Source organism: Anthonomus grandis, chromosome 5 (assembly GCF_022605725.1).
Source record: "Anthonomus grandis grandis chromosome 5, icAntGran1.3, whole genome shotgun sequence".
Classification (NCBI taxonomy): domain Eukaryota; kingdom Metazoa; phylum Arthropoda; class Insecta; order Coleoptera; family Curculionidae; genus Anthonomus; species Anthonomus grandis.
The window spans coordinates 22,767-37,151 of NC_065550.1; positions in this window are offsets into that span (position 1 = coordinate 22,767).

Below are 14,385 nucleotides of genomic sequence, written 5' to 3' on the forward strand. Positions count from 1 at the left end.
CTGAAAAAGTCGTTTTCGACGTCCGTTTTTGAGGCCAAAAATGGGCATCAAAAATGCCATATCTCAGCTATTAGAAAAGCTAGGAACTTGCGGGTGGTCTTGTTGGATTCACAACGACGAAACTAAGACAAAACCGTTAAAATTTTCCCGATAGCTCCCATAGAAGCCGAGATATCGACCTTCAAAGTTTGGGTTTTTTCATTTTTCGGGTATACCCCCCCGTATCGAATTTTTTCACCAAAAATTGATTTTTGTCGAAATCAAACTAAGTATATCAGCGTCTTATTTGGGTCACCTAGATTACGAAAACACCGGGTTATAACAGGATCCGAGCAGAACTAAGGGAATGAGAGCACTTTGAAAATCCTGAAAAAGTCGTTTTCGACGTCCGTTTTTGAGGCCAAAAATGGGCATCAAAAATGCCATATCTCAGCTATTAGAAAAGCTAGGAACTTGCGGGTGGTCTTGTTGGATTCACAACGACGAAACTAAGACAAAACCGTTAAAATTTTCCCGATAGCTCCCATAGAAGCCGAGATATCGACCTTCAAAGTTTGGGTTTTTTCATTTTTCGGGTATACCCCCCCGTATCGAATTTTTTCACCAAAAATTGATTTTTGTCGAAATCAAACTAAGTATACCAGCGTCTTATTTGGGTCACCTAGATTACGAAAACACCGGGTTATAACAGGATCCGAGTAGAACTAAGGGAATGAGAGCACTTTAAAAATCCTGAAAAAGTCGTTTTCGACGTCCGTTTTTGAGGCCAAAAATGGGCATCAAAAATGCCATATCTCAGCTATTAGAAAAGCTAGGACCTTGCGGGTGGTCTCGTTGGATTCACAACGACGAAACTAAGACAAAACCGTTAAAATTTTCCCGATGGCTCCCATAGAAGCCGAGATATCGACCTTCAAAGTTTGGGTTTTTTCATTTTTCGGGTATACCCCCCCGTATCGAATTTTTTCACCAAAAATTGATTTTTGTCGAAATCAAACTAAGTATACCAGCGTCTTATTTGGGTCACCTAGATTACGAAAACACCGGGTTATAACAGGATCCGAGCAGAACTAAGGGAATGAGAGCACTTTGAAAATCCTGAAAAAGTCGTTTTCGACGTCCGTTTTTGAGGCCAAAAATGGGCATCAAAAATGCCATATCTCAGCTATTAGAAAAGCTAGGACCTTGCGGGTGGTCTCGTTGGATTCACAACGACGAAACTAAGACAAAACCGTTAAAATTTTCCCGATAGCTCCCATAGAAGCCGAGATATCGACCTTCAAAATTTGGGTTTTTTTCATTTTTCGGGTATACCCCCCCGTATCGAATTTTTTCACCAAAAATTGATTTTTGTCGAAATCAAACTAAGTATACCAGCGTCTTATTTGGGTCACCTAGATTACGAAAACACCGGGTTATAACAGGATCCGAGCAGAACTAAGGGAATGAGAGCACTTTGAAAATCCTGAAAAAGTCGTTTTCGACGTCCGTTTTTGAGGCCAAAAATGGGCATCAAAAATGCCATATCTCGGCTATCGTAAGAGCTACGACCTTGCGGGTGGTCTCGTTGGATTCTCAACGACGAAACTAAGACAAAACCGTTAAAATTTTCCCGATAGGTCCCATAGAAGCCGAGATATCGACCTTCAAAGTTTGGGTTTTTTTCATTTTTCGGGTATACCCCCCCTATCGAATTTTTTCACCAAAAATTGATTTTTGTCGAAATCAAACTAAGTATACCAGCGTCTTATTTGGGTCACCTAGATTACGAAAACACCGGGTTATAACAGGATCCGAGTAGAACTAAGGGAATGAGAGCACTTTGAAAATCCTGAAAAAGTCGTTTTCGACGTCCGTTTTTGAGGCCAAAAATGGGCATCAAAAATGCCATATCTCAGCTATTAGAAAAGCTAGGACCTTGCGGGTGGTCTCGTTGGATTCACAACGACGAAACTAAGACAAAACCGTTAAAATTTTCCCGATAGCTCCCATAGAAGCCGAGATATCCACCTTCAAATTTTGGGTTTTTTCATTTTTCGGGTATACCCCCCCGTATCGAATTTTTTCACCAAAAATTGATTTTTGTCGAAATCAAAATAAATATACCAGCGTCTTATTTGGGTCACCTAGATTACGAAAACACCGGGTTATAACAGGATCCGAGTAGAACTAAGGGAATGAGAGCACTTTGAAAATCCTGAAAAAGTCGTTTTCGACGTCCGTTTTTGAGGCCAAAAATGGGCATCAAAAATGCCATATCTCAGCTATTAGAAAAGCTAGGACCTTGCGGGTGATCTCGTTGGATTCACAACGACGAAACTAAGACAAAACCGTTAAAATTTTCCCGATAGCTCCCATAGAAGCCGAGATATCCACCTTCAAAGTTTGGGTTTTTTCATTTTTCGGGTATACCCCCCCGTATCGAATTTTTTCACCAAAAATTGATTTTTGTCGAAATCAAACTAAGTATACCAGCGTCTTATTTGGGTCACCTAGATTACGAAAACACCGGGTTATAACAGGATCCGAGCAGAACTAAGGGAATGAGAGCACTTTGAAAATCCTGAAAAAGTCGTTTTCGACGTCCGTTTTTGAGGCCAAAAATGGGCATCAAAAATGCCATATCTCAGCTATTAGAAAAGCTAGGACCTTGCGGGTGGTTTCGTTGGATTCCCAACGACGAAACTAAGACAAAACCGTTAAAATTTTCCCGATAGCTCCCATAGAAGCCGAGATATCCACCTTCAAAGTTTGGGTTTTTTCATTTTTCGGGTATACCCCCCCGTATCGAATTTTTTCACCAAAAATTGATTTTTGTCGAAATCAAACTAAGTATACCAGCGTCTTATTTGGGTCACCTAGATTACGAAAACACCGGGTTATAACAGGATCCGAGCAGAACTAAGGGAATGAGAGCACTTTGAAAATCCTGAAAAAGTCGTTTTCGACGTCCGTTTTTGAGGCCAAAAATGGGCATCAAAAATGCCATATCTCGGCTATCGTAAGAGCTACGACCTTGCGGGTGGTCTCGTTGGATTCACAACGACAAAACTAAGACAAAACCGTTAAAATTTTCCCGATAGCTCCCATAGAAGCCGAGATATCGACCTTCAAAGTTTGGGTTTTTTCATTTTTCGGGTATACCCCCCCGTATCGAATTTTTTCACCAAAAATTGATTTTTGTCGAAATCAAACTAAGTATACCAGCGTCTTATTTGGGTCACCTAGATTACGAAAACACCGGGTTATAACAGGATCCGAGCAGAACTAAGGGAATGAGAGCACTTTGAAAATCCTGAAAAAGTCGTTTTCGACGTCCGTTTTTGAGGCCAAAAATGGGCATCAAAAATGCCATATCTCGGCTATCGTAAGAGCTACGACCTTGCGGGTGGTCTCGTTGGATTCACAACGACGAAACTAAGACAAAACCGTTAAAATTTTCCCGATAGCTCCCATAGAAGCCGAGATATCGACCTTCAAAGTTTGGATTTTTTCATTTTTCGGGTATACCCCCCCGTATCAAATTTTTTCACCAAAAATTGATTTTTGTCGAAATCAAACTAAGTATACCAGCGTCTTATTTGGGTCACCTAGATTACGAAAACACCGGGTTATAACAGGATCCGAGCAGAACTAAGGGAATGAGAGCACTTTGAAAATCCTGAAAAAGTCGTTTTCGACGTCCGTTTTTGAGGCCAAAAATGGGCATCAAAAATGCCATATCTCGGCTATCGTAAGAGCTACGACCTTGCGGGTGGTCTCGTTGGATTCACAACGACGAAACTAAGACAAAACCGTTAAAATTTTCCCGATAGCTCCCATAGAAGCCGAGATATCGACCTTCAAAGTTTGGGTTTTTTCATTTTTCGGGTATACCCCCCCGTATCGAATTTTTTCACCAAAAATTGATTTTTGTCGAAATCAAACTAAGTATACCAGCGTCTTATTTGGGTCACCTAGATTACGAAAACACCGGGTTATAACAGGATCCGAGCAGAACTAAGGGAATGAGAGCACTTTGAAAATCCTGAAAAAGTCGTTTTCGACGTCCGTTTTTGAGGCCAAAAATGGGCATCAAAAATGCCATATCTCGGCTATCGTAAGAGCTACGACCTTGCGGGTGGTCTCGTTGGATTCTCAACGACGAAACTAAGACAAAACCGTTAAAATTTTCCCAATAGGTCCCATAGAAGCCGAGATATCGACCTTCAAAGTTTGGGTTTTTTCATTTTTCGGGTATACCCCCCCTATCGAATTTTTTCACCAAAAATTGATTTTTGTCGAAATCAAACTAAGTATACCAGCGTCTTATTTGGGTCACCTAGATTACGAAAACACCGGGTTATAACAGGATCCGAGTAGAACTAAGGGAATGAGAGCACTTTGAAAATCCTGAAAAAGTCGTTTTCGACGTCCGTTTTTGAGGCCAAAAATGGGCATCAAAAATGCCATATCTCGGCTATCGTAAGAGCTACGACCTTGCGGGTGGTCTCGTTGGATTCACAACGACGAAACTAAGACAAAACCGTTAAAATTTTCCCGATAGCTCCCATAGAAGCCGAGATATCCACCTTCAAAGTTTGGGTTTTTTCATTTTTCGGGTATACCCCCCCCTATCGAATTTTTTCACCAAAAATTGATTTTTGTCGAAATCAAACTAAGTATACCAGCGTCTTATTTGGGTCACCTAGATTACGAAAACACCGGGTTATAACAGGATCCGAGTAGAACTAAGGGAATGAGAGCACTTTGAAAATCCTGAAAAAGTCGTTTTCGACGTCCGTTTTTGAGGCCAAAAATGGGCATCAAAAATGCCATATCTCAGCTATTAGAAAAGCTAGGACCTTGCGGGTGATCTCGTTGGATTCACAACGACGAAACTAAGACAAAACCGTTAAAATTTTCCCGATAGCTCCCATAGAAGCCGAGATATCCACCTTCAAAGTTTGGGTTTTTTCATTTTTCGGGTATACCCCCCCTATTCGAATTTTTTCACCAAAAATTGATTTTTGTCGAAATCAAACTAAGTATACCAGCGTCTTATTTGGGTCACCTAGATTACGAAAACACCGGGTTATAACAGGATCCGAGCAGAACTAAGGGAATGAGAGCACTTTGAAAATCCTGAAAAAGTCGTTTTCGACGTCCGTTTTTGAGGCCAAAAATGGGCATCAAAAATGCCATATCTCGGCTATCGTAAGAGCTACGACCTTGCGGGTGGTCTCGTTGGATTCACAACGACGAAACTAAGACAAAACCGTTAAAATTTTCCCGATAGGTCCCATAGAAGCCGAGATATCGACCTTCAAAGTTTGGGTTTTTTCATTTTTCGGGTATACCCCCCCGTATCGAATTTTTTCACCAAAAATTGATTTTTGTCGAAATCAAACTAAGTATACCAGCGTCTTATTTGGGTCACCTAGGTTACGAAAACACCGGGTTATAACAGGATTCGAGCAGAACTAGGGGAATGAGAGCACTTTGAAAATCCTGAAAAAGTCGTTTTCGACGTCCGTTTTTGAGGCCAAAAATGGGCATCAAAAATGCCATATCTCAGCTATTAGAAAAGCTAGGACCTTGCGGGTGGTCTTGTTGGATTCACAACGACGAAACTAAGACAAAACCGTTAAAATTTTCCCGATAGGTCCCATAGAAGCCGAGATATCGACCTTCAAAGTTTGGGTTTTTTCATTTTTCGGGTATACCCCCCCCCTATCGAATTTTTTCACCAAAAATTGATTTTTGTCGAAATCAAACTAAGTATACCAGCGTCTTATTTGGGTCACCTAGGTTACGAAAACACCGGGTTATAACAGGATCCGAGCAGAACTAAGGGAATGAGAGCACTTTGAAAATCCTGAAAAAGTCGTTTTCGACGTCCGTTTTTGAGGCCAAAAATGGGCATCAAAAATGCCATATCTCAGCTATTAGAAAAGCTAGGACCTTGCGGGTGGTCTTGTTGGATTCACAACGACGAAACTAAGACAAAACCGTTAAAATTTTCCCGATAGCTCCCATAAAAGCCGAGATATCGACCTTCAAAGTTTGGGTTTTTTCATTTTTCGGGTATACCCCCCCGTATCGAATTTTTTCACCAAAAATTGATTTTTGTCGAAATCAAACTAAGTATACCAGCGTCTTATTTGGGTCACCTAGATTACGAAAACACCGGGTTATAACAGGATCCGAGCAGAACTAAGGAAATGAGAGCACTTTGAAAATCCTGAAAAAGTCGTTTTCGACGTCCGTTTTTGAGGCCAAAAATGGGCATCAAAAATGCCATATCTCGGCTATCGTAAGAGCTACGACCTTGCGGGTGGTCTCGTTGGATTCACAACGACGAAACTAAGACAAAACCGTTAAAATTTTCCCGATAGCTCCCATAGAAGCCGAGATATCGACCTTCAAAGTTTGGGTTTTTTCATTTTTCGGGTATACCCCCCCCCTATCGAATTTTTTCACCAAAAATTGATTTTTGTCGAAATCAAACTAAGTATACCAGCGTCTTATTTGGGTCACCTAGATTACGAAAACACCGGGTTATAACAGGATCCGAGTAGAACTAAGGGAATGAGAGCACTTTGAAAATCCTGAAAAAGTCGTTTTCGACGTCCGTTTTTGAGGCCAAAAATGGGCATCAAAAATGCCATATCTCAGCTATTAGAAAAGCTAGGACCTTGCGGGTGGTCTCGTTGGATTCACAACGACGAAACTAAGACAAAACCGTTAAAATTTTCCCGATAGCTCCTATAGAAGCCGAGATATCGACCTTCAAAGTTTGGGTTTTTTCATTTTTCGGGTATACCCCCCCGTATCGAATTTTTTCACCAAAAATTGATTTTTGTCGAAATCAAACTAAGTATACCAGCGTCTTATTTGGGTCACCTAGATTACGAAAACACCGGGTTATAACAGGATCCGAGCAGAACTAAGGAAATGAGAGCACTTTGAAAATCCTGAAAAAGTCGTTTTCGACGTCCGTTTTTGAGGCCAAAAATGGGCATCAAAAATGCCATATCTCGGCTATCGTAAGAGCTACGACCTTGCGGGTGGTCTCGTTGGATTCTCAACGACGAAACTAAGACAAAACCGTTAAAATTTTCCCAATAGGTCCCATAGAAGCCGAGATATCCACCTTCAAAGTTTGGGTTTTTTCATTTTTCGGGTATACCCCCCCTATCGAATTTTTTCACCAAAAATTGATTTTTGTCGAAATCAAACTAAGTATACCAGCGTCTTATTTGGGTCACCTAGATTACGAAAACACCGGGTTATAACAGGATCCGAGTAGAACTAAGGGAATGAGAGCACTTTGAAAATCCTGAAAAAGTCGTTTTCGACGTCCGTTTTTGAGGCCAAAAATGGGCATCAAAAATGCCATATCTCGGCTATCGTAAGAGCTACGACCTTGCGGGTGGTCTCGTTGGATTCACAACGACGAAACTAAGACAAAACCGTTAAAATTTTCCCGATAGCTCCCATAGAAGCCGAGATATCCACCTTCAAAGTTTGGGTTTTTTCATTTTTCGGGTATACCCCCCCCTATCGAATTTTTTCACCAAAAATTGATTTTTGTCGAAATCAAACTAAGTATACCAGCGTCTTATTTGGGTCACCTAGATTACGAAAACACCGGGTTATAACAGGATCCGAGTAGAACTAAGGGAATGAGAGCACTTTGAAAATCCTGAAAAAGTCGTTTTCGACGTCCGTTTTTGAGGCCAAAAATGGGCATCAAAAATGCCATATCTCAGCTATTAAAAAAGCTAGGACCTTGCGGGTGATCTCGTTGGATTCACAACGACGAAACTAAGACAAAACCGTTAAAATTTTCCCGATAGCTCCCATAGAAGCCGAGATATCCACCTTCAAAGTTTGGGTTTTTTCATTTTTCGGGTATACCCCCCCTATTCGAATTTTTTCACCAAAAATTGATTTTTGTCGAAATCAAACTAAGTATACCAGCGTCTTATTTGGGTCACCTAGATTACGAAAACACCGGGTTATAACAGGATCCGAGCAGAACTAAGGGAATGAGAGCACTTTGAAAATCCTGAAAAAGTCGTTTTCGACGTCCGTTTTTGAGGCCAAAAATGGGCATCAAAAATGCCATATCTCGGCTATCGTAAGAGCTACGACCTTGCGGGTGGTCTCGTTGGATTCACAACGACAAAACTAAGACAAAACCGTTAAAATTTTCCCGATAGCTCCCATAGAAGCCGAGATATCGACCTTCAAAGTTTGGGTTTTTTCATTTTTCGGGTATACCCCCCCGTATCGAATTTTTTCACCAAAAATTGATTTTTGTCGAAATAACTAAGTATACCAGCGTCTTATTTGGATCACCTAGATTACGAAAACACCGGGTTATAACAGGATTCGAGCAGAACTAAGGGAATGAGAGCACTTTGAAAATCCTGAAAAAGTCGTTTTCGACGTCCGTTTTTGAGATCTCGGCTATCGTAAGAGCTACGACCTTGCGGATGGTCTTGTTGGATTCAGAATGACGAAACTAAGACAAAACCGTTGGAATTTTCCCGATAGCTCCCATAGAAGCCGAGATATCGACCTTCAAAGTTTGGGTTTTTTCATTTTTCGGGTATACCCCCCGTATCAAATTTTTTCACCAAAAATTGATTTTTTTCGAAATCAAACTAAGTATACCAGCGTCTTATTTGGATCACCTAGATTACGAAAACACCGGGTTATAACAGGATTCGAGCAGAACTAAGGGAATGAGAGCACTTTGAAAATCCTGAAAAAGTCGTTTTCGACGTCCGTTTTTAGGCCAAAAATGGGCATCAAAAATGCCATATCTCGGCTATCGTAAGAGCTACGACCTTGCGGATGGTCTCGTTGGATTCAGAATGACGAAACTATGACAAAACCGTTGGAATTTTCCCGATAGCTCCCATAGAAGCCGAGATATCGACCTTCAAAGTTTGGGTTTTTTCATTTTTCGGGTATACCCCCCGTATCGAATTTTTCACCAAAAATTGATTTTTTTCAAAATCAAACTAAGTATACCAGCGTCTTATTTGGATCACCTAGATTACGAAAACACCGGGTTATAACAGGATTCGAGCAGAACTAAGGGAATGAGAGCACTTTGAAAATCCTGAAAAAGTCGTTTTCGACGTCCGTTTTTGAGATCTCGGCTATCGTAAGAGCTACGACCTTGCGGATGGTCTCGTTGGATTCAGAATGACGAAACTAAGACAAAACCGTTGGAATTTTCCCGATAGCTCCCATAGAAGCCGAGATATCAACCTTCAAAGTTTGGGTTTTTTCATTTTTCGGGTATACCCCCCGTATCGAATTTTTCACCAAAAATTGATTTTTTTCAAAATCAAACTAAGTATACCAGCGTCTTATTTGGATCACCTAGATTACGAAAACACCGGGTTATAACAGGATCCGAGCAGAACTAAGGGAATGAGAGCACTTTGAAAATCCTGAAAAAGTCGTTTTCGACGTCCGTTTTTGAGGCCAAAAATGGGCATCAAAAATGCGATATCTCGGCTAGTATCGGCCAGTATCGATTTTTTACCAAAAACACACAACACCAACGTATTATTTTTTTGTCTATAACACATACTGAAATAAATATTGTTTTGATTGTAATTTTATTATTAATTTAATACATCTAATCTTAATGGGACACCCTGTTTTTTATTTTATATGTTTATATATGTTTTATTTATGGTTTATTTGGTTTTAAGTTTTGAGGAAGACAGAACTTCCGAACCTAGTCCTAGAAACGCCCTAAAACCGCCTAACTCAAGCGGGAATCGATAGAGGCATTGCATCTTTCCATTATTCATTGCATTAGTCCCAAATTCAGAAATTATTAAAAAATAGAGGCATTTCATTTTTATTCATTAAATTTAAAATCAATTAATGAAATTTTTTATAAATTAGTGAAATTTTAAATTTTAGTTTAAATTTAAAAATGTAATTAAATTTAGTCTAAAAGAGAAATATTTTATTAATGAAATAAGAAATTTTGTTAGAAAAAATGAAATTCCTGATTCAAAGAGGCATTTCCACCTCAATGTCATCAGGAAAAAACCTCTAACTTATCTTAATGAAAAATAGTTTGCAATTTGGCTTCATAAAGGTTCACTTTGACACGGTTTTTCATTTGTGTTTAAAAAAAACAATTTTCAAAAATATCTAAAAAAAAACCTTTACAGACTTAAAATATTAATTTTACCCAAATACGAAATACAATAAAGCAAGACTCCTATAAATCCGAAAAAACCGACCGAAACATACGACGACCGACCCGAGCGTAACCGAACAAACCCGACGCACAATTGTCATTTGTCACTCGCGATTGAACCGATGGCGACCCGAAAACAAACGAAGATCGACGCTGATCGACAGATTTCAGCGGATTTTTAATAACGCGGAGAGGAGATCGACGCCGATTGGCGAACGGGTTTCGACGGATCTCCGACATCATCATCAGGAAAACCGATCGTGCAGTGGGAGATCAACGCTGTCGACGGATCCAGCGGATCACACTCCACAAACAAGGAAAGGTGGGAGTTATCAATCAATACTGAAGAAGTGAATGAATGGATAACGATGGAGCCTTAGGGGAGACTCCGTTATGTGGCAAAAGTGATGGAAAAAGCTTTTCCAAGCACATATGATAAACAACATCCAAAAAATAAGTTACTGAAATGGATGGTTCTGCGAACTGAAGAGATGGAAAGAAAGATGTGGCCAAATCAGTGGCTCTCAAAGACAACTGAAGGAAACTCGATTCTGGTTTGGACACTCTGGACCCTGTAGATGGACGAGCTGAAAGAGAAGTACATGACTGGTCCTTGATATGGTCCTCCGATGACAATAAAAGATACTGAAAAAGACGTCTTGATTAGTAAATGTGTGTTGGATGGATGATTTTTCCCCATATTTTTTTTTAAGTTAATTAATAATTTAATTGTTAAAGCCTATGAACATTTACGAAAAACCAAACGCAAACGGAGTCCGACCTGAAGGACTCCGGACTCCACGGCAACGATGGAGGATTTTTTGGCACCTCCAGTTTCCAAAAGACATTACTGCTTCCCCCTTCAACTGACGTCACCAAAAAGTGGAAAATCACCCTTCAGTATTAAATGATCACCATAAAAACTTACGTTGAACATTAAGGAACTGAAGGGAATACAGATATTGAAGAAATTTCATTATTTTATAAAAATGGAAATAAGTAATTAAAAAAAAAATTGACTGATTGATCTTTTTGGTGACACCCCAGAGCAGATTTTGGCACCTCCGACCATGACTTAGGGGAGGTTTTGGCACCCTTAAGCATGGAAATGTAAAAAAATAATTTATAGGGCAAACCAAGAGAAAACAGCCCGGATTTTTCTCATGTTTTACCCCGTGTGTTAAGGGAAAGCTGAAAGAGAAAATGACGGGGTGGGCTTTTACAGGGTGTCCCAGGGAGGCTGCTCATCGGGGTTAAAGACAAGGTGGGCAAACGTGTTTATGCGTGTATTTCTACCTTTATCTAAGTCTTAGACTTTTGTGTTTAAGTTTGAAAATTCATTAAAAAAAAAGATCTGTCATTGGCTTTAAATCATTAAAAATCTAAAACCAGTGACGAACCAAAAAGTCCGCCATCGAATTTAGTTTTTTATTAAGATTTTCTGATTTTCAAACTTAAGTTATGCATAGTAATGAATTGGCTCACCTATATGAACCCTAGTAGATACCTGAAACAATAGAAAACAACACGTTAATTATATGTTATCAATTAAATAACGAACAAACTTTGTGGTGTTAGGTGGAGGGTCTTTAAGTAAAAGATCTAACCAAAGTAAGTATTAAACCAACTCACCTTTTCAAGGTATATTCCACCGCCTTATCGTCTACTTCACAGGTCCTCTTCGGTCCACGTCCTGAGGACTCTGCCCCCGTGGAGACAAGCCCCCAGAGAAGAGACTAAAATGCTAACCAGATCTGCTACCCCCTCTTTTGTCACTACACTACACTACTATACTGTTCATTACATGATATTTTTAGTATACTAGTCGCTACACCTGAAACAAAGAAAAAGAAAATTAAAAAAAAAATATTGATAAGAAAAAGGATGTGTTGGTAAGAGATTTACTTACTTCACTCACTAATCACCAAATCCATTTAAAGAGTCTTCGTGACCATAGAAGGGTACCTCTGGACACCTGCAAGAAGGGCGTAATTAATTTGACTAAAGAACAATAGGATTGAGTCAAGAGTAACTTACCTCAAAAATTGTGGCAGTGCTCCTTTGGTTCCTCTCGCCGTAGTCCTTTGATTAGGGAGACCTCAGTCACCTGGAAAAAGTGTTCATGTGTCATTTGTTTTATCCAAAAGTGTCAGTTTAGCATGACTCACCTTATCGACCTAAGGTGAACTCTTCTGGTAGGGGGTAAGCCATCTAAAAAGAGAACTACTTCAGTATTAAGTCCCAAAAACAAATAGTGAGGGTTACAGGTCGGGATCTCCTGAGGGTCCTTATTTGTTTGCATGGTCCTCTTCCAGGCTGGATGGCGTCTATTTTTTATGGTCCTTGGGGTCAACTCTGGATTTGTACCACGTCAGATTAAATCAGGAAAAAAACATTTATTTATGATGTCATTTTTAATGGTCAGGAGGGGAGAAGTTACGTCAATGATTTCATCTGATTGTTTTATATAACAGGAGCCCAATTTGATACAGGGATGTGACCTCCTGGAAAAACATATTTATATTACATTTACTTGTTTAAAAAGTTGCAATTTCAAATGAGGTACCTTATGGATTGAAGGTGAACTCGGTCCAGGTACGGTGCCGTAGAATTCTGGAGGCACCTGAAAAAGAGACGTACTTCAGTATTAAGCCAAAAAACAAGGAGGAAGGTGACTTTTTGCTGGTTTACATGGCCTTAAGAGCTGTTTCCATTTTATCATTAACTCTGGATTTGTCCAAGCAGTATTTTAATCTGGAAAAACAAAAAATAATTTATAGTAACATTTTTAATGGGCAACAGGGGCGTACCTTAAATTTTTAATTGACATTTCATTTGTTTCTATTAACGGAGTTTTAACTTTGAGATTTGACCTGAACAAAATGTTTATATTACGTTTAAAAATAATAAAACATTAATAAAAAAATATACAGGGAGTTTTAGTAATTTGAAAATGTATTTTCAACTTATTCTGATTGAAATTTTTAAAATACAAAATTGTTATCCAAAAATTGAATGTAAATATATATGGGGAGTAAAACATGTACAGAGTCCTTCCTTCCTCATATTTTTCTGACCCCCTTACCTTGTTTAGACCACTCTGTATAAAAAAATGGTAAATGTAAAAAAGATGGTGTTAGTTGCGAAATATAATGTTATATATACAAGGTGTTGTACAAATGAAACATTTCTTAAATGGGACACCTTGTTTTTTTCTTTAATGATTAAGTCTTATTAGGTTCAGCCCTTTCTGAAACATTTCACTTCAAAAATAAAGAAAAATGATTAAAAAATAACTAAGTTTTTACGAATTTATGATTTTTTTTTAAATTAGAATAAAAAGACTTATAATAAGGGAGTTATGGAGGATTTTTGAAAAATGTTTCTGGGAATGGATAAATGACTTAAAAAGCTTTAAAACAGTCTAAAACTTTTTTGAAAAATGATACATAAAAAAGATAAACCCAATATTCCCAAAAAAGTCTTCCATAAAAAAAACAAAGGAAAGTTTTCATAATTTTGGTTTTTACTTTTTTTTCTGGAAAACTAATGACTGCAGAAAGAAAATTGTAGGCACAAAAGTTGTTTGGAATATCAATGCGCATAAGAGGCAATAGTAAAATAAATTTTAAATGCAACAGTTTTCAAGAAGATTAATCTGGAAAAAATATAAGGAATGACTATGTACATACCAGTTTTGTAACATATAGACACTGATTCTAATTGAAACGCATAACTCTTAAAGAAGATCTTTGACATTTAATTTGTAAATAAAAGACTTTCCTTATTTTCCCTATTAACCACTGCACTTCCACAAAGGGCTTTCTCGATACACTCTATCTTCTCTACACATTGGATAAAGACTGGATCCGAATTGTATATCCATCGCAATAATTTAAACGAGAAGTATGGAATTCCTTTTTCTATGCAAAAAAATAAATACCACTTTCGGTGGTGTAATGTAAGTAGGTAAATAAATTATTGTGTTGAGTATGTTTGTTCCGGAATATCTGTTTGATGCTTTGTCTAGGTTTGTTTAGTGCAGTGGCGGCTCGTGGGAAAAAAAAGTAGGTGAAGAATGTGAAGATCTGCATGGCCCAGAAAACAGTATTATAGTTAGAGCTGACTTACCTAGTTTTTATAAATCAAGTCAATCCTTC